Raw genomic sequence first — 19,091 nt, 5'->3', positions numbered from 1 at the left:
ATTGGCTGATATTCCCGCTCTGATGCAGGAAAGGGGGCGTTGGTAGCTCATTTCGTGTGGATACCATTGGCGGCATTTCAACCCTTCTCCAGCATAAGTGTGGAACAGTGCCTTTCTATCCAATGACGACGGGCCGTCAATGATATCCACAGGAGACGAGCTACCAACGCCCCCTTTTCTGCATCAGAGCGGGAATATTAGCCAATGACTATGGCCCACCAATGGTAGCCATATGAATTTTAACCAATACTATTCTCCAAATCGAATGCGTGAAAACTCCCCCTTTATAAGAGGACGCGACACTCGTCTCTGACAGTGTTCTAGCAGTAGTGGACATTAGAAGATTCTGAGGAAGATCCCAGAAGAGGGGTCGAAACGACGATCACTTTAGAAGAAACATGACGCGGCCTAATAACCCAGAAGATTTTAACTTCAACAGAGAATATATCAGATCATGCAGAAAATTAATATTGTGTGCCGGACCGGAATTTGGACACTGATTCTGCTTTTCGTGAGCAGTGCCCCTGGTTCGGCTTCAGTCCGACGTAGAATCTTAATTTGACTCAGAACGTTCATCGTAGCGTACACTCAGTCGTCGTTAAGTCGGAATTAATGCGGTGTCACGTTCCCCAGGGTCACTACTACTGTTGCATCCATACGTATCATAGAAATTGGTGTATATACACTACTGGCCATTAAAATTGCTACACCACGAAGATGTGCTACAGACGCGAAATTTAACCCACATGAAGAAGATGCTGTCATATGCAAATGATTAGCTTTTCAGAGCATTCACACAAGGTTGGCGCCGGTGGCGACACCTACAACGTGCTGACATGAGGAAAGTTTCCAATCGATTTCTCATACACAAAGAGCAGTTGACCGGCGTTGCCTGGTGAAACGTTGTTGTGATGCCTCGTGTAAGGAGGAGAAATGCGTACAATCACGTTTCCGACTTTGAAGAGGTCGGCTTGTAGCCTATCGCGATTGCGGTTTATCGTATCGCGACATTGCTACTCGCGTCGGTCGAGATCCAATGACTGTTAGCAGCATATGGAATCGGTGGGTTCAGGAGGGTAAAACGGAACGCCGTGCTGCATCCCAACGGCCTCGTATCACTAGCAGTCGAGATGACAGGCATCTTATCCGCATGGCTGTAACGGATCGTGCAGCCACGTCTTGATCCCTGAGTCAACAGATGGGGACGTTTGCCGCCTACTCCACACCACGGATGGGATGGTCCACGGAAGAAGAGGCACGGAGTGATCGAGTGCACTTCTTCAGCTGGTAGCAGCTATCCATGCTGGACCAGGATTCGAACCCAGATGCTCCGCTCCTCTAGAAAGGTTGCCTTAACCGTCTAGGCCACCCTGACACGCCTACCGTCCGACGCAAATTCTCGATTTATTGCACGCTGCTTTACGGCGTCTCGTGTCTATTCAGAGAAAATAAATAGAGAGAGTGAAACCTGGTTCCGGCACGTAAAGTTTAACTATTTAATGTCTCTATCCCATAGGTTAACGACCAACAATGGGATATTCCCCGTCTCCGTGAGACTATGGGGTTTGGTGAATCATCGTCTCACCTGCATTGCAAATGTTGTGAATGAAAATTTCTTCCACAGTCAGGCTTGGAATTGGCTACCTGTGAAAGTAACGTCTCGTTTGGATACTTTGAAGCGCCACGTTATAAGCTCGCGTCAGATCTCTGCAGCGCAAGGGGCCGTAACTATCTCTCTCTCTCTCTCTCTCTCTCTCTCTTCTCAGCGATCACAGGCCCTGCTGTAGACCACGCGCTGCATCAACAATCAGCTTCCACCGCCTTCTATCTCTCGCAGCCTCTCTCCACCATGCGGAAATTCCTAATGCTGCGATGTCCTTCTCTATGTCATCTTTCCACCTTGTACGGCGTCGGCCCAATGCCCTTGTCGCCTGGAGAGTTCCTTCAAATGCTTTCTTTGTGATCCTGTTGTTTTCCATTCTAGCCACGTGTCCAGCCCATTGCAGTCTCTTACTTTTTAATTTCTGATGATAGTGAGCTGCTTCATAAACTGATAAATTTCATTGTTCTATCAGTTGGACGTAATTAATCGTTACATTCGTGGCAATTAAATGGCTGCAATAAGTGAACATGTAGAGATATGCAGATCTCGAGGTCTCAGCTGCCCGAAGCTACACAGGAAATCTGTGTTGATTTTACAGCAAAGTCGATGATATCTTTGATGCATCAGCTCCAAACTTAGTTTGTTTTTATTTACAATCTTGTTTTTTGTTGCAAGGCACCGAAAATTCGTCCGTCGCGGCTTGGTATGGGCGATTAGAATTCTGACATCGACAGAGTCACATTTTAGAAGGCTAAATACTCTGCTCGTCCCATTTCTCATAAGTTGCTACTTTATCTGAACGGCAGGTAACCGTGGCTCATCTTGTCGTTCTATCAGCAATGTGTCCATTATGGCAAAAGAATAAGGATTTACCATCTCCTTCCACGCTTTGTCCTCATATGGGAGACATTTTCTGTCGTCTTAAATCTCCTAAGAGTCTTTTAACGGTTCGGCTTGTCAGCGTGTTTTTTTATTTTTTTTATTTTAAGACGTGTCATTTTTGGTCGTTGCTTCGCTGATTATTATTATAATATGAATTTATTTGCAAGTTGATACGAACACTTGTGTCGTAATCATATCAAATGACGACACTGCCCTGCAAGTAAGGCAAGTTATCACATTTTAATACTAAGTAATGCGTCTGGTATGTCTTCATTAACAGATACAAGCTTCATTAGCATCCAATTTAAAATTTTACGCACAATTCGTTACCGTCATTTTCGGCCAAGCCGGAACAAGTCTCCTTATTTGTAAGGGAAGCTACTAGTCCCGTGTGAGGTCCTTACTCAGAATAATACCTGGAATGGCAAGAGCTGATCTGGAAAACAATCAAGTACTTACTGTGAACAAGGAAGTTCCTCGATGGAATCCTTTTTGTGTCGCGAGTTCATAATAAAGTGTTAACTCCTTTTGAATTTAACCTGCGGGTGCACACAGATGCTTTCAGAATGTTGCCTGTCTAGCAAGCACGCGTTCCTCTCCGGTGGGGAAGCTGAGACCGTGACAGCCTCCCGCGCCACTGCGCTGAGGACAATGCCTTCTTTCTTCCATTGTGCACTCTCATGAGCTAGCAATTGTTCCTTCTTCTCTATCTCACAAGGCATTACAACGTTATATGTCATGAGCGTCTTTCTAAGATAGTTAAAAGAACAAAAAACCACTTCAGCACCATGCTAGAACAATGTCTTCTATTTGTCAAAGTGCTACAACTTCCTTGCGATATTGTTACGCATATTAGTAACAAATGATTAGCTTCCGTGTGCAAAGGTAGGATCAGCACTTCGGAAGCTGTCGACACGTTATTATAATTTATCTATATGGATAAACTGCCGTACAGGTGTTGTTCATTGTTTTTTTGTTTACATGGGCTTCCGATGTTAGCTGTTCAACCAACCTCACGCACGTACATTCTGTTGCAAAATTAAGACGTTTTCATTTTCATAATCAACATAAACAATGATATAGATCTAAAATTAACGCAGATACTTAGGCGTCAGACATTTAAAATAGTTTGTGAAGTGTCTGATTAAAATATCAGGACGCATATTAGTGAACATTAATATGGGGTGTATCAACCCTTCGCCTTCTTGTCAGTTTGAATTCTGCTCTAGACTCTTCAATCAGGTGTCTGAATGTCTGTGGAGGAATGGAATCTCAGTCTTCCTCAAGATCCGAAACCAGAGAAGATAGTGAAGATAGTGATGTTGGACACCGGATTGTGAAGTGAAGTTGACGTCTGACTAATCCCAAATGAGTTCCCGTGGGTTCAGGTCGCGATTCTGGGCTGGCCAGTCCATTTCAGGAATGTTATTGTCCACAAACCATTGCCTCACAGATGATATTTTATGACAGGGTGTATCGTCATGCTGATACCATCATCGACTCTTAAACATTCCTACACTGTGCGTATAACACAATGCTGTAAAATGTGTTCATGTCCTTCAGTATTTAGCATTTTCTTAAGCATCTACGTCTATCTAAATCTACGTGATTACTCTGCTATTCACAATAAAGTGCCTGGCACAGGGTTCAATGAACCACCTTCAAGCTGTCTCTCTACCTTTCCACTCTCGGACGGCGCGCGGGAAAAACGAGCATTTAAATTTTTCTGTACGAGCCCTGATTTATCTTATTTTATCGTGATGATCATTTCTCCCTATGTAGGTGGGTGCCAACAGAATGTTTTCGCAGTCGGAGGAGAAAACTGGTGATTGAAATTTCATGAGAAGATCCTGTCGCAACGAAAAACGCCTTTGTTTTAATGATTGCCACTCCAATTCACGTATCATGTCTGTGACACTATTTCCCCTACTTCGCGATAATGCAAAACGAGCTGCCCTTCTTTGTAGTTTTTTGATGTCATCCGTCAGTCCCACCTGATACGGATTCCACACCGCACAGCAATACTCCAGAATAGGGCGGACAAGCTTGGTGTAGGCAGTCTCTTTAGTAGACCTGTTGCACCTTCTAAGTGTTCTGCCAATGAATCGCAGTCTTTGGTTTGCTCTACCCACAATATTATCTATGTGATCGTTCCAAGTTAGGTTATTTGTAATTGTAATCCGTAAGTATGTAGTTGAATTTAAAGCCCTCAGATTTGTGTGACTTATCGCGTAATCGAAATTTAGCTGATTTCTTTTAGTGAATAACTTTGCACTTTTCTTTATTCAGGGTCAACTGCCGCTTTTCGCACCATACAGATATCTTATCTAAATCATTTTGAAAATCGTTTTGATTATCTGATGACTTGAAAAGATGGTAAATGACAGCATCATCTGCAAACAATCTAAGACTGCTACTCAGATTGTCTCCTATGTCGTTAATATAGATCAGGAACAATAGAGGGCCTATAACACTTCCTTGTGGAACGACGGATATTACTTCTGTTTTACTCGATGACTTCCCTCTATTACTGCGAACTGTGACCTTTCTGGCAGGAAATTACGAATCCAGTCGCACAACTGAGGCGATACTCCGTAGGCACGCAGAACAAGGGGACCACATCCTAACCACGAAAAACACCGCAATACCGTAATACAACCCCCTTTTCACTCCACCGTCGGTGCTACGTAAGATGGCAGGTAACGTTCACGCGGTATTAGCCAAACGCCAAACTTTTCATCAGATTACCACATGGTATAGCGTGTTCGTCTCTCCAAATCATTCGTTTCAGGTGGCGCCACTATTTGCACGATTCCAAGCGTCGCTTAGTATAGAAGTGTGTAGTTTAAGCAGAACTGCTCGACCGTTGCATTTCATCCTTTTTAACTCCATACGCACTGTCATTTTGATAACTGGACTGCTGATAGCACTTTATTCTAGTGATTTCGCGCGATTTTTTATAACGACCCTCCGTTAGGCTCGACGCTGCCTGTCCGCCAATACATGAGGTCCTTCTGGCCTTGGTATAGCTGTGGGGGTAGCTTCTCGTTTCCACTCCACAACTGCGTCACAAGCAGTCGTCTTGGACTGCTTTAGAAGGGTTGAAATGTCGCTGATGGATTCGTTACACAGAGCGTGCATTCGTTCAAGAAAAGTATTGATTCTAATGGGGAGCGTGTAAGTCGCACCCACAGTTTTCAGTAATAGTCGGGGTTGTATCCTACCCATATGTTATTGAGTCTGTACATTGAACAAGCTGTGAAGGAAACTAGAGAGAAATTGAGAAACGGGACTGAAGTTCAGGGAGAAGAAATAAAAACTTTCAAGTCTGCCGATGTCATTGTAATTCTGTCAGCGACGGCAAATGATTGTTACTTCTGTGTTTCTAGCTGGTATATTCATACCAGTCTTGCAGTTCTCTAAAAAGTTTTTGTTAATGAAAATGAAGAGAATGAATTTGGAATGATCGCTGTTCTTTATTTATTGACGTCTTTTGCATGTTCCAGGTCTTCAAACCTAGCATGTCGTTATCTATTGCTCAATGGAGAGTTTATCGTGCCGATTTGTAACGAGCCCTTTCGTCGGGAAATATACATCTTTTCCCACTGGCGGTAGTAGAGTCACTAATAGTTCGAATCAGTTCAGGTATGCTATCAGCTAATAACTACCCACGTTTAATTAATGAGTTCTGGCTTTACGAATGGTGATGGGGTTAGGAAAGATTACTTCAAAAGTGCTTAAGCTTTTTGAAGAGGCATACTCTCCAGAAAAATAAGGTATGTCAAAGTTCACCTCTGCTAAGTTCTTAAAGTGGTAGTATCATTCACTGAGTCGAGGACCTCGTGTAGAAGAGATTCGTTCGTAACTGGAAACGTTCGCTTCAGTACGTATGGGCGAGACGTTCATACATCATCAGGTGAAATGGCTTCTCATTGCATTCAATGAGAAGAACATTGGTAGAGATAGAGCTGGCGCTATCCGAACAAAAGCGGAGGTCTTCCTATTAACATACACGATGTATTGCAGTATTTCTGTTAGAATTCGAACCGCAACGTAAGCAACGGTAATGATTAGTAATTTCTATTTACACACGTTACAAATGGATCATGAAGTAAATCTACGAATAAAAGAACTTGTATCAGCAATCTACCCTTGATGAATCCAGCGACATGTTACATAACTGTGGCTTACGACAGTGCTCTGTGTGAATGGAAGTTCAAACCTGCGACATGTTCAGGTGTCACGTTAAATTGTAGCCGAAGGGAGCAGTGGAATGACGCTAAGTCTGGGAAAGAAAGCACTGTAGTGTTCAGATCAATTAAAAGCTCTACGTTTACTTTGTGTCACAGCTAAAGAACAGATATCGTAAACCAACGATTTCATTAATATTTTCTTTCTATTCTTTCTACTTATTTCAGGACAGCTATATCATTAACAGCGTTTCACCGTTGTTCTTGAAAGCGATAATGCGAACGTGAATATCAAACGTTTGGAGCTCAGAATGCTTCGAAACTTTCATACTGTGTTTTTCCATTTTTGTACTTTCATGGTTTCAAGAATATCCTACATTACGAACGGCCAATATTTTCCATTTTTGAATAAGATTTCTTAACCTTAACCAACTGATTTATGCAGATCTCAAACTGGAAACGGAAAACTGTGTATCACACAAGTAATGTAGCGCATCACCAAATGAAAATCACTTATTGGACAACGTTTAGAATCAGAGGATTGCGGAAGCATAAGAATCACCGATTCAGAATATATGGTGCCTTGCGAGAATTGCGAATGGATTGTTTGAATGCAAGTTACACTAACTACTAGGAAAAATGGGAAGTGAAACTTCCGGAGTAATTAAGAAATGTAATAGACGTGGGTTGCAAAGCTGGACCTTTGTCTTTTGAGCGAATGCTGTTAGTTAAGAAACCAACAGGTATGTAACTTAAGCAGACTGAAAGCTTCAATCCGCCACCACCTAACGCACTTTTGCCAGCCAATTTTCTGCGGGAACATAGGATATGGGGTCCTGTCTCAGTCCGGCACACAGTTTGAACATGTGATGAAGTTTCAGTGCAGCCTACACTTCACTGAAGAGTTAATAATACAGTCTTCTAGTAAGTAAGTAAATAACCCATTTTCCTTCATAATTCAGAGACATGTCTCCTCCAAATGCTTACATTTATCTGTTAAATCTGTTAATGTGGAAGGAGCTCTTCGTAAAGAGTAAAACGTAATAATATTCATTTAGTTACTTAGAAGGTTCGTCATTTTAATTCAGACGTGATCTGAAACTTTCTTTGCGTGTCCTTTTGTCTTTCAAGCGGATATGGAAGCGTTTTCGAACAACAGTTTTCAGCAAGGAAAAAAATGGAACGAGTGCATGTGTTCGGCTGTAACTCAAGCAAACGACAGGTTTCGATTTTTTGGTAAGGCACTGTTTGCATACGAAACCGATTTTTTATGACACAATTGTACATTGAAATACCGCTAGAGTTATCTACATAGTGCCGGAGTAACGGTGGCCTTCAATGGCTTCGCGACAGATCGCTTTGAATGGGGAGAGCGTGAAAGAGAAATAATGAAAAACTTTCCATGGCAGACGCATACAGAGAGTGGCCGCGAATTTCTCTAAGCCTACTTAGAAACCTCAAAGTACTGCTGATTACACCTGGATCAGAATAACGAAGTGACTGAGAGTTGAACATATAAAGTGGCGATGTCATCGGTTCGCCGTCTCGTACTCCGGTATCAGCAGCTGTGCAGTTCCGCACTGAGTACGAGTATGTTTACACCTCATACTTTCCCCGTGAACGTGCCGTATCGATTTCGCTTTGCAGGATCACGATAGTCTTATAACTTACCTAACCGTCACACATCCCGTAAAGGGAAAGTACTGCACTCTATAAAAAAAGCACATAAGAACAAATGTGGTAGACCACAATTGTCGTCTAGAGCATAGATAGTAGAGCGATATGACAACTGTGGGCGTGACAGCAGCTATGAGCAAATTCGTGCTCTGATTGGTTGTTGCTAAGGTAGCCGTATGTAAACATGTAGCTGTCAGTCAACTTTGTTACTCTGATCCAGTTATACGGCAGAATCGACAAAAAATGTCCAGACTTCTACTTTAGATTACGTAGCGATTGTGAAGTTAATATTAGAATAGTAATAGCGAACGCAGAAATGCATAAGCAATCATTCCTCCAACGCTTCATCTGTAAACGAGAGTGGGATTAGAGCACGGTCCGATACCACCTGTCTGTTTTGACCCATGGCGTCATATCTGTAATAAACAGCATAGTTTACACCAAATTGGAAGGAAGGTGCTCATGTGTATGGTCGTTGTGCACACGGCACTCCATGGTGTCGCCAATTAATAGTTTACACCAGTTAGTAAGACAACTACAAATAATATTTAATAAGAGGCCTCTTACAACATTCAACAGGGCGAAAAGAAGACAAATGATTTAGGCAACAAACAACAAACACAAAAGCTTGCGAAATATTTCAGTCACCTAATGAAATGAAACTAATGAGACAATTAACAGAAAAAATGCGAAAAAAAGAAAAGCCACACAACAAAAATCGAATATTTCTCTTCAGCTATAGCTCAAACGAATAGCTCAAACGAAGACAACGCTACCAGATACCCATTCCACAAAATCATTATAGTGATTTTCGCAAATATAACTTGACAACAACAAGGACCCTAAAAAGGCAATCCATTTTAAATACGCCGCGTCTCCGCTTTTGAAAAAAAAGAAAAAAATCCAAATATTTGTAAGAAGCGAGATTATAAATAAGAGCACTACTCGTTTCACTCGCAACAGTTTAAGGTGTGCTCCCAGGTTCCTATCTAAGAACTCTCGTAAATCATTACATGTTTGGAACAAACAACTCAGTTTACACCGGTTATCAAGACAACTACAGATTGCATCGTAAACTCATGACGTCACAGGAGACGTCACAGGTCGAAGCAGACGAGTGGAATCGGACCGTGCGTTTGACCCACGAAAGTGGCTGAAACAAACGCATAGTACAAAAAGTGTGCTAGCTGTAAATTTTATTGTAATTCACGGAGTGTGAAAGTAAAAGTAACGTGTATAAGATGTCTGTATTATGGCCTTCAACGAACTTCAAAGCTCGAAACAGGTGAGTACAAAAAAATTTCGAAATAAGTTCTTTGTACTCACCATACTTCCCAATACGCGAAAGAATCCTCAGGGTGATGGATTATCCGGCAGAAGACGACACTGAGTCACAGAAAAGCTCGTTGCGACGCGGAAAGGCTGCCGGCCGGAAAGGAAACTGCGTCGGCGGGCGTCATTAAAGGACGATCTGTGCCCGCCGCGGAGGGGAGCGCGGTTCCTCGGCCGTGGGCAGAAGGAGGCGCGTCGCGGCGGCGCGGCCGCTGGCAGGCTGCATGTCCGACTGCCGCGCAGCAGGTGCGAGCGGCGCCCGCGTCCGCGGCGCGTCGCCGGGGTAACGGCAGCCGGCGTCTGCAGTTGCCGTTAGTCCGCGGGGGCTGGCCGGCCGGGCGCCGACCGCGACCGCCAGCGCAGCCTCCGGCGCTGGGTGCTCTCGCTCAAGGACGGCCGCAAGCCGCGCCGCGCGCCGGCCACGCGCTACCCTACTGGCGACGCTGCCGGAAGCGCCACTGCGTGGGAAACACTGGCGGCCGGCTCGGCTGCGAGTTTCACAGGCGAACATAATTGCCGCAATAAACAGGTTCTACGTGCTTCTATTGTCACCTTTTAGTGAAGCAGAGTCAGTAAGGCGTGCCCCACACATCAGGGCCAACGTTCGCGCAACAGTGTTCGTCCTGTGTGTGGCTGGAGGAAATTGGCCCCAATGATGGTGCGACTCTGTTGCTTGTCGGTCTTTCCACTGAACATCAAAGAACGTTGGGCCAATATCGACAGCCGATCACACACTAGCTCCAACATTATTTGTTTTCTGTCTTAACCAATTCGAAATCTACAAGCTTCTATTGTCACCTTTTAGTGAAGCAGAGTCAGTAAGGCCTGCTCCACACATTGGGGCCAATGTTCACGCCAACAGTGTCTTTCCAATGTATGGTTCAATGAAATAGCACTGGAACCAAAGTTGACCCCAATGATGGGACGACTCCATTGCTTGTCGGTATTTCCACCGAACATCAAAGAACGTTGGGCCAATGTCGACAACCGATCACACACTAGCTCCAACATTGTTGATTTTCTGTCTTTACTGCTTCGAATCTGACAAGCTTCTATTGTCACCTTTTAGTGAAGCAGATTTAGTGAGGCCTGTTCCACACATTGGGGCCAATGTTCGCGGCAACAGTGTCCATTCAATGTGTGGTTCCATGAAATAGCACTGGAACCAAAGTTGGCCCCAATGATGGTACGACTCTATTGCTTGTCGGTATTTCCACCGAACATCAAAGAACGTTGGGCCAATATCGACAGCCGATCACACACAGCTCCAACATTATTTGTTTTCTGTCTTAACCACTTCGAAATCTACAAGCTTCTATTGTCACCTTTTAGTGAAGCAGAGTCAGTAAGGCCTGCTCCACACATTGGGGCCAATGTTCACGCCAACAGTGTCTTTCCAATGTATGGTTCAATGAAATAGCACTGGAACCAAAGTTGACCCCAATGATGATTAGACTCCGCTGCTTGTCGGTACTCCGACCGAACATCAAAGAACGTTGGGCCAATATCGACAGCCGATCACACACTAGCTCCAACATTATTTGTTTTCTGTCTTAACCACTTCGAAATCTACAAGCTTCTATTGTCATCTTTTAGTGAAGCAGAGTCAGTAAGGCCTGCTCCACACATTGGGCCCAATGTTCACGCCAACAGTGTCTTTCCAATGTATGGTTCAATGAAATAGCACTGGAACCAAAGTTGACCCCAATGATGGGACGACTCCATTGCTTGTCGGTATTTCCACCGAACATCAAAGAACGTTGGGCCAATGTCGACAACCGATCACACACTAGCTCCAACATTGTTGATTTTCTGTCTTTACTGCTTCGAATCTGACAAGCTTCTATTGTCACCTTTTAGTGAAGCAGATTTAGTGAGGCCTGTTCCACACATTGGGGCCAATGTTCGCGGCAACAGTGTCCATTCAATGTGTGGTTCCATGAAATAGCACTGGAACCAAAGTTGGCCCCAATGATGGTACGACTCTATTGCTTGTCGGTATTTCCACCGAACATCAAAGAACGTTGGGCCAATATCGACAGCCGATCACACACAGCTCCAACATTATTTGTTTTCTGTCTTAACCACTTCGAAATCTACAAGCTTCTATTGTCACCTTTTAGTGAAGCAGAGTCAGTAAGGCCTGCTCCACACATTGGGGCCAATGTTCACGCCAACAGTGTCTTTCCAATGTATGGTTCAATGAAATAGCACTGGAACCAAAGTTGACCCCAATGATGATTAGACTCCGCTGCTTGTCGGTACTCCGACCGAACATCAAAGAACGTTGGGCCAATATCGACAGCCGATCACATACTAGCTCCAACATTGTTTGTTTTCTATCTTTACCGCTTCGAAACCGAGTTTGTTAGTTCGTTTGTTGATCATTACTCGTCATCGTCGTCGCCGCATTTATTTCCAACCTCAGTTCTTCGAATTTTCTCATGTTACAGTGAAGTAATGTCATTCCCAGATGTGTCGCTTGGAAACAACACCTATTACCCTCCTCTCTGATTCGATTTTGTGTGCACGATCACTTAGAAGTAGACCGGCGTGATGACAGAAGGGGTTAGCGTAACTCTACTAGAATGACAGTCGATTGCCACTGTTTTAAACGGCATAATTTCAAAAAAAGTATCAAAATTGCATCAGTAATGCCACTCACTCAAGACAAAAAGGTATTGAAATCGATGGCGAAAGTGCTTGGATACAGGGATTACAGAACTGGGAAACATCGCTTGGTGAGTCAAGAAAAACTGCACACATAAATTATCGGAGAACACGTACAAGTGGTTCAAATGGTTCTGAACATTTAACATCTGAAGTCATCAATCCCCTAGAACTTAGAACTACTTAAACCTAACTAACCTAAGGACATCACACACATCCATGGCCGAGACAGGATTCGAACCTGAGACCGTAGCGGTCGCGCGGTTCCAGATTGAAGCGCCTAGAACCGCTCGGCCACTCCGGCCGGCAACACTTACAGGAAGAAGAAGTAAGCTAGCCGAGCGCGGGAAAGGCTCTGAGCACTATGGGACTTAACTGCTAAGGTCATCAGTCCCCTAGAACTTAGAACTACTTAAACCTAACTAACCTAAGGACATCACATACATCCATGCTCGAGGCAGGATTCGAACCTGCGACCGTAGCGGCCGCGCGGTTCCAGACTGTAGCGCCTTTAACCGCTTGGCCACCACGGCCGGCGAGCGCGGGAAAGAGAAGTGGTCTAATTATAAAACATTGCAGTACAACGAGGTAGATCACCATTGCCTCAAAGGCTAGTTAAGCACCACGAAGGAATTGTGCGAATGGGCCGGAAGTCGATATGTGAGATACACATGTACAGGTGGTCAGGCTGCGGTCGTCATTGAATGGTCATCGTAATTTTAGATGGTTTTATTGTCGCAACTAGCAGCCGACAAGACCATGTATTTATTGTCCGGTTAACCTGTAGTATTAGAGCGACCTACTGAGTTAAACTGTTTGGACCATGTTGTCTGGAGTGACTGCACTAGTCACGGAAGCGCGTCTACGCTGCCAAAAAGGAAGGGCCGAATGAGGCTGAGCTCTTGCTGTACAGTTTATTTAACACCTCCGGTTTCGGAGAAAACGGCCGACTCCGCGGAAGACACTACTATTCGCAGCCAACCCGCTCATTTGCACAGTTTTGGGCCATCTACAAAGTTAGTTAGCACTGCCTTCCTTTAACAGTTAGGATCGCTTTTTTTTCGGGCCTCTTTGGTGTATCCGTGCACGAAGGACCGTTCAAACTAAGCACAAAGGGCTACCTTACAACGAAAACGCGTTAAACTTCGGTTACACGATAAATCAGTCTAATCTAAAAGCCGTAAATTCAACTAAATACCTAGGAATTAAAATTACGAACAATTTAAATTGGAAAGGAACACACAGAAAATGTTGTGGGGAAGGCTAACCAAAGACTGCGTTTCATTGGCAGGACACTTAGAAAATGTAACAGACGTACTAAGGAGATTGCCTACACTACGCTTGTCCGTCCTCTTTTAGAATACTGTTGCGCGGTGTGGGATCCTTACCAGATAGGACTGACTGAGTACATCGAAAAACTTCAAAGAAAGGCAGCACGTTTTGTATTATCGCGAAATGTGGGAGAGAGTGTCACAGAAATGATACAGGATTTAGGATGGACATCATTAAAACAAAGGCGTTTTTCGTTGCGACGGAATCTTCTCACGAAATTCCAATCACGAACTTTCTCCTCCGAAGTCGAAAATATTTTGTTGACACCGACTTACATAGGGAGGACCGATCACAAAAATAAAATAAGGGAAATGAGAACTCGTACGGAAAGATATGGGTGTTCATTCTTCCCGCGTGCTATATGAGATGGGAATAACAGAGAATTGTGAAGGTGGTTCGATGAACCCTCTGCCAGGCACTTAAATGTGATTTGCAGAGTGTCCATGTAGATGTAGATGTAGAAAACCATTATTTTAGCAACTTCTGAACTTCTGGATTAACAGCAACAACGAAACGCAAAATTTACCTATAATACTTAAGTACTGTGAAATCACCACTCTTTAATATCTTTTGTTTGCCCTCGAAACACACATAACATCACAGATAAATTATTGTTCACAATTGCTTTACATAGAAATGTCTCCGGTGGTCTGAGAAACTGGTTAATCTGTAATCACTCTAATCCATGGGTGGCGACAATACACCCTAAGTAAATAAAGAATTCGACACATCATGAAGGAATTATTCGAGTGGAACGGAAATCGGCTGATGTAATGTACATTTACAGGCAAACAAATGGTTCTTCGACCTGGGATCTTACTGCCTGGAGTAGAATCGTCTTTATTGACGAGTCCCACTTCGAATTAAGCCCCGGTGACCAACGAGGAGGCCGGCCGGAGTGGCCGAGCGGTTCTAGGAGCTACAGTCTGGACCCGCGCGACCGCTACGGTCGCAGGTTCGAATCCTGCCTCGGGCATGGTTATGTGTGATGTCCTTAGGTTAGTTATGTTTAAGTAGTTTTAAATTCTAGGGGACTGATGACCTCAGCAGTTAAGTCCCATAGTGCTCAGAGCCATTTGAACCATTTGAACCAGCGAAGACATGTCTGGAGTCGCCCCAGACAGCGGTGGAACACCAACCTGACTGCCACCCGCCATACGACCCTTCAGGCAGGAATGATGGTCTAGGCTGCCATTTCTGTTCATCGCAGGATCTCTTGTCATCGTGGCACCCTGACAGCACAGCGATACGTCAACGATATCCTACCCTCAATTTTGCATTGGAAAGCCATCCTGGGTTTACATTTCAGCAAGATAATGCTCGCCCGCTCGAGTCGAGGGTTTCTACTGCTTGTATTCGTGCTTGCCAAACCCTACCTTGGCCAGGAACGTCACCGAACCCCTCCCCAAATGAGATTGTTTAGAACGTTACGGTAAGGCCCCTCCAACCAGTTCGAGATTTTGACATGTAACACGCCAGTTGGACAGAATTTGGCACGATATCCCTCAGGAGGACACTCAACAACTCAGTCAATCACAGAGGTGGACAAACGCATTATTGATTTGCTCAATACGGAAACTCTTTCTCTTAAATAAATAACCCTTTTTTATTTCTGAAATTGTAATCATTTGTTTGTCTGTACATGTACATCTCATATCGACTTCCGCCCATTCGGATAATTCCTTCGTGGTGCGTTCTTTTTTTTTCTTTTTTTTTGTCCTGCTAGAGCGTAAGCGTACTTTGGCGCTTCTGAAGAATGTGACCTCACATGGTAGGCAATAAACACCAAAATCTATTGCTAATAACGTTCAACACCTTGCTGCTTCGCCTAAGGCATTGTAACATGCTTGGATCCTCCTTGGATGTCCACGGGGTAGTCAAGACGCTTCAGCTCACGCTGCCCCTCTCTTTGACAATGGCTCTCCAGACGTCATTTCATGTGTGAGCAGTGTTCCTGCCACGACGCAACTAAGTTTCCACTCACTTCAGTCATGCTCAGTCGAGTCAATGTCAGCAGATGATGTAAGCCCTTATCCCTACCTCCAGGAGGAAGCTGTTCGCGTGCTTCGGGAGGTGTGTTTGTAGATTACCGTCTTAAAATACGGACCCATTGGAGAGATATTCACTGAATGGCTGGAAAATTGGCGAGAAGAACTATGGCGATGTTGCACAGTCCTCAAATCTCCTTCAGCAGGGATGGCAAGCCTCCAGCTTGCTACCGGCCCAAAATACACTCCTGGGAATAGAAAAAAGAACACATTGACACCGGTGTGTCAGACCCACCATACTTGCTCCGGACACTGCGAGAGGGCTGTACAAGCAATGATCACACGCACGGCACAGCGGACACACCAGGAACCGCGGTGTTGGCCGTCGAATGGCGCTAGCTGCGCAGCATTTGTGCACCGCCGCCGTCAGGGTCAGCCAGTTTGCCATGGCATACGGAGCTCCATCGCAGACTTTAACACTGGTAGCATGCCGCGACAGCGTGGACGTGAACCATATGTGCAGTTGACGGACTTTGAGCGAGGGCATATAGTGGGCATGCGGGAGGCCGGGTGGACGTACCGCCGAATTGCTCAACACGTGGGGCGTGAGGTCTCCACAGTACATCGATGTTGTCGCCAGTGGTCGGCGGAAGGTGCACGTGCCCGTCGACCTGGGACCGGACCGCAGCGACGCACGGATGCACGCCAAGACCGTAGGATCCTACGCAGTGCCGTAGGGGACCGCACCGCCACTTCCCAGCAAATTAGGGACACTGTTGCTCCTGGGGTATCGGCGAGGACCATTCGCAACCGTCTCCATGAAGCTGGGCTACGGTCCCGCACACCGTTAGGCCGTCTTCCGCTCACGCCCCAACATCGTGCAGCCCGCCTCCAGTGGTGTCGCGACAGGCGTGAATGGAGGGACGAATGGAGACGTGTCGTCTTCAGCGATGAGAGTCGCTTCTGCCTTGGTGCCAATGATGGATGTATGCGTGTTTGGCGCCGTGCAGGTGAGCGCCACAATCAGGACTGCATACGACCGAGGCACACAGGGCCAACACCCGGCATCATGGTGTGGGGAGCGATCTCCTACACTGGCCGTACACCACTGGTGATCGTCGAGGGGACACTGAATAGTGCACGGTACATCCAAACCGTCATCGAACCCATCGTTCTACCATTCCTAGACCGGCAAGGGAACTTGCTGTTCCAACAGGACAATGCACGTCCGCATGTATCCCGTGCCACCCAACGTGCTCTAGAAGGTGTAAGTCAACTACCCTGGCCAGCAAGATCTCCGGATCTGTCCCCCATTGAGCATGTTTGGGACTGGATGAAGCGTCGTCTCACGCGGTCTGCACGTCCAGCACGAACGCTGGTCCAACTGAGGCGCCAGGTGGAAATGGCATGGCAAGCCGTTCCACAGGACTACATCCAGCATCTCTACGATCGTCTCCATGGGAGAATAGCAGCCTGCATTGCTGCGAAAGGTGGATATACACTGTACTAGTGTCGACATTGTGCATGCTCTGTTGCCTGTGTCTATGTGCCTGTGGTTCTGTCAGTGTGATCATGTGATGTATCCGACCCCAGGAATGTGTCAATAAAGTTTCCCCTTCGTGGGACAATGAATTCACGGTGTTATTATTTCAATTTCCAGGAGTGTATAACTGACCTGCCTCCCTGCAGAACCTCTTCAGCTGTGTGCGCGAGACATAGTTATACATTGGTAAATGGTCCCCACCACACTCTTCGACAACGATCAGCAAGTACCAGAAAAATCCTGAATTCGTCACTGAAGAAAGACGAAAGCCGCTGACCCAAGTTCAATTCCATGTGCACTTTTGTGTTTCTTCTGCGCGAACCAAGTTGATAAGTGGACTGCACTGCATTTCGCAATGAGTGCAGTTATTGACGTTATTTTTGTTGTGGTGTTAAGTTCGAATAATGGTTTGATGCAGTTGCCCATGTTACTGTCCTGCGTAAAACGAAGGTTCAGAGGTGTATGTTACGTATTAAAGAAACGTGGTGCTGTTATCAGAGTTAATAAATTGTGAAATTGGAAAAAAATAATTTGAGTAATGGTACTGAATTGAATCTTATTAATTAGTGAAGAAAGAAAGATTACAGTTGAAACTCTTTTCATCATCCACATAGTTAAAAATCGAGAATGAGCTCAGCTGTGAAAGAAAATGAGCTACAGTATTCTTCTTCTAGAAACTACCCGATTTACGAAATTCGTGGTAAGTCTAAACTAAGAGGACTAGATGGGAATTAGCAACTTGCTGCATTCGAAAACGTATCCCACGTCTTAACCATTGCGTCATCTCGCTTAGTGACTGCCAAAGGATTACCAAATAGTTTTTGAGCCTAAAAGGAACAAATTTTTTTAGTAGTAACTCATCGAATCTTAATTTTGATTTGAGGAGTAATTTTTCATTCATCCAGTGCAGCCAATCGCTCTCTAAACACAGTGCTGATTGAAAGATAATTTTTGGTAGATTTCCTGAATTAGAGAAGTTCAGAGGTATGGCGATACAGAATTCAGCGTAGTAGTGTGGGACGACTATATGGGTGTCTTGCCAAGCGTGGAATAAATATTATATGACAGTCTTGTGATACGCTTGATGTTTTATTTCCGCAAGCAATATTTTATAACGAAGGCTTCATTCTAAGTTTATGACTAATTCTCATTTGCAGGAAGCTTTTGTCAAAGCAATGGACTTGGCTAGGTTTCATTAAACTTACAATGAAGTCTGTTGCTTCAGTTAATTACCCCTTACTCGTGGGCCAAAGCGAGGCTGGCGGGTTTTATTAAAACTGTTTGAGGAACGCAAGGGTGAAACTCGTTTGTTCAGGTCAGAAAATAAAACGTCTTCTTTGCTTATCAAGTGACAGTTACACTGCGTAGATGAACTGTGAGGGTGGCATAGTTACACGGCTCTGTAAAGATATCAATTAATATTATTCATAGAGCGCAAGGAGCCAAAGAAAATATAAAATTTTATTTTTTCTCTGAGTCTCATTTTCCGCTTCGTCAAGCAGATAATTACAGGCGTTGTGAGGAAGAAGGGACCATAAAGTTGTATTTTGCGTTAGCATCAAAGATAATATGGAAACAGCAAAATCTCAGTTGAAGAAGTACGAGGGAAGCCATTAGTGATGGTCTTATATGGAAACACCCCAGCATCTGTCCGCAGTGAATTGTGAAACTTAGGTGCAACCTAAATGAAAATGACTGGACGAGGATTTGAACCTCGTTCTACCATGTTTCTTAACCACTACGTTGTCTTGCGCATTGCCTGACAGGAGCGATCAGAATGGAAAGGATCACAGTCCAACGTCTGCTTTAAAGATACGAGTTGGCGGAAACACTATCAAATGCTTTGGGAATAGTTTTCGTGTCATTCTGTGAGA

General features: G+C 44.7%; 1 protein-coding gene across 1 annotated transcript in view; it reads right to left on the bottom strand.

Annotated features, from left to right (window-relative positions):
• The window catches only part of LOC126173147 (serine proteinase stubble), a 538,296-nt gene extending 528,420 nt beyond the window's left edge, over positions 1–9,876 (bottom strand). Inside the window, exon 1 of the mRNA XM_049920937.1 lies at positions 9,679–9,876. The gene's annotated coding sequence lies outside the window, so the exon portion shown is untranslated. The remainder of the gene's footprint in view (positions 1–9,678) is intronic.
• Positions 9,877–19,091: the final 9,215 nt, after the last annotated feature.

This window comes from Schistocerca cancellata, chromosome 1 (genome assembly GCF_023864275.1).
Source record: "Schistocerca cancellata isolate TAMUIC-IGC-003103 chromosome 1, iqSchCanc2.1, whole genome shotgun sequence".
NCBI classification, from domain to species: domain Eukaryota; kingdom Metazoa; phylum Arthropoda; class Insecta; order Orthoptera; family Acrididae; genus Schistocerca; species Schistocerca cancellata.
This window is presented reverse-complemented; position numbering and strand designations above follow the sequence as displayed.